Source organism: Rhipicephalus sanguineus, chromosome 7, assembly GCF_013339695.2.
Source record: "Rhipicephalus sanguineus isolate Rsan-2018 chromosome 7, BIME_Rsan_1.4, whole genome shotgun sequence".
Taxonomy (NCBI): domain Eukaryota; kingdom Metazoa; phylum Arthropoda; class Arachnida; order Ixodida; family Ixodidae; genus Rhipicephalus; species Rhipicephalus sanguineus.
The window spans coordinates 80,719,300-80,722,031 of record NC_051182.1 but is presented as its reverse complement, the minus strand read 5'-3'; positions in this window follow the sequence as shown (position 1 = coordinate 80,722,031).

Here is a 2,732-nt window from a genome sequence, read left to right as displayed (position 1 = left end):
GCTGGCTGCTGCTTCTATACAGCGTTGGTTGCGGTATTTGGGCGGATTTCGCTACAAGCTACAGTATTCTCCAGGCAAGCATCTCTTGAAAGCGGACCCCCTCAGTAGGTTGGCACGAAAAACTTCGGAGCCAACCGCGGACGGCGAGCCACCTGACTACGTTTTCACCCTCGCATGCGTCCAGGAGGGTGCTGTGTCGGCAGAAGAACAGCAAGCGCTAATCGCCAGCGACCCAGTACTGGCCAAGGTTTTGCAGTACACAAGAAATGGATGGCCTAGAAGCGCTAAATACTAGAGCGATGATTATTCCCTCTTTTCGACCGCAGACTAGAGCTTTCGCTAGCCCTCCGCGTGCTCTACTGGGGCCCTAGCGTTGTCATTCCAGACAACGCGCAGTAGAGAATATTGCACATGTTGCACGAGACGCTTCAAGGATCATCGGCGATGAAGGCAATCCCTCGGTCGATTTTCTGGTGGCCGTGGATGGACCACGACATCGGTCAAATGTAAGCGAAGTTCCCAAGCTGTATTTAGGAACGTCCAATACAGTCGTCTGCCCCGCCAGTAAGCTGGCCGACATGCCAGGAAAGTCAGTCAAGAGCACATGCATTTTGGCGGGGCCAATCAATAGAAGCCTGATCCTTGTTCTTGCAGATGCTCACAGGAAGTGGATTGAGGCCGTACCAATGAAGCAGGCGACCACATTTTGAACTATGTCTTGCCTGAGCAGCTTGTTCAGTAGGTTCGGCAATCCTTGTACCCTTGGTTCAGTTAATGGAAGGCATTTCTCAAGCAAAGAGTTGGCACATTTCGAGAATAAGAGCAACATAACTCGCTGCACATGACTGTTTCATCCATAGTTGAATGGCCTTGCAGAGAGAGCTGTTCGAACTGCGAAAGCTGGGCTGAAGAAGATTAAACTGGGCTAATTAAAAGATTGCCTTTGCACGCAATTCTTCCATTGCCGAACACCCCTTGCATCGGGCAAGTCTCCTTCGCAGGTTCTCTTGGCCTACCAAATACAGTCCCTTCTGGACACGTGTTTTCCTCCCTTGGTTGCAGGAAGGTTGGGTGAATGAGATGAGTGGATCCTGGCACCGGACAGGAATGTCTACGTCCACAACTTTGGCAAGGGTGAAAACTGGAAGACCGGTATGGTGAAGTCAGCCGATGAAGTGAGGAGAGTGACATTAGAGACGCCAGCGCGCTTTGTTTAGAGACATGTGGCTTAAGTTCAGGGAAGGACAGACTCGACTGAACCGCAATGCCATAGGGAAGGTGAAAGCGTGCCTATCTCGAGAACTTCGCAAGAAACTTTCGGATCGGGGCCAAACTTAATGGCGGAACTCCGTGAGTCACCACACGAGCTGCAGTGATCATCCTGAGCCCAAAACCAGAAAAAGACGACCGGTGAACCTACAATAACCACAAGACATCGACGCTTGACACGACAGCGGACCTGTGCAGCGTCTCCAGTATTACTGATGGAGAAATGTTCTAACTGAAGGGAAATCCATATCAGTTCATGGCTCGGCTGTAGCCAAACTTCCTGGTTTATGTTTCTCTTACCTTGTTTTCCTTTCTCCGTTTCCTTAACCTGTCTTTTATTGCAACGCACACCGAAATTAAACGCCCATTCTACCAGCATTCTACCCATTCTAGCAGCTGTGTCTACCTAACCTGCACCAAGGTGCAGTGCTAGACTGGCGACGTAACTGAGACACAGCTCACGGCCCCCTGGTCTTTTTCTGCTCTGTCCTATTTATTATTGATGTTCATTAATTACTTTAACACACAAACTCATCGAGCAGTTTTCTGTTTAGCAAATATCATAAAGAAAGTATAAGCCCTTACACATGCTGTAATTATCACTTGTCTAATCAATCTATTTGGCATTACTGCTCTAATTCCATACATTTTGTGTGGCGGTGCGCCACCACTCTCTCAAACTATCCTTTTTTAGGAGTTCGCTGGAGGGAGTGAACGCAATTATTTTAGCAAATATACACAAAAAAATCTGAGACAGTTCCACACCGCGAATATCCACACCGCCCCGTCCATCAGGCATCACAACTTGCTTCTAAGCTTTGGCAAAATTTTCGCTTGGAATTTCTCTGTTGCTTTTTCAGGTTAAAGCATGTTGATCCCGCACAACGATTTGCGTATTCACGGTAGCGCTGGAACATTACAGTGCCGTTCCCGTGGCGCATTCTACCGGCCCACTCGCCCAAAATGCGTATTACTATCACAGCTGCATAGGAACTCTATCATCATCATCATCATCATCATCATCATTGACAATTAGCTTAGTCATCATTACTTGGTTTTATTTATATGGTTATTCACTTCCCATCTGGTCACGTGGCCTGTATTACTCTAACTTCTACTATTACTATTGCTACTAGTACTATTTCTCTTACTACTACTATTAGTAACCTCATGGGGTCGTGACGTGAACGAAGGCAGCAGTCGGCTTGTTCAAGAGTAAACTTTTTATTTGGGCGAACCGCAGCCGGGAAAAGATGTCAAACTACAAGCGATACATGATTACACTGATAGCGGCGAAACGAGCGTCGATTACTGACAATATGATTTGCAGTAAGGCGCGTCGGCATTTATACACGCGGCATCGAACATTCGAGCCTTTGCGCTGGTGGCCGCGTTAGTTCCTGAATAATCTCAGCTGTTCGTGTCTGCGTGCTGAAGCCTATAAGAAGATTCTGAAATCCCAG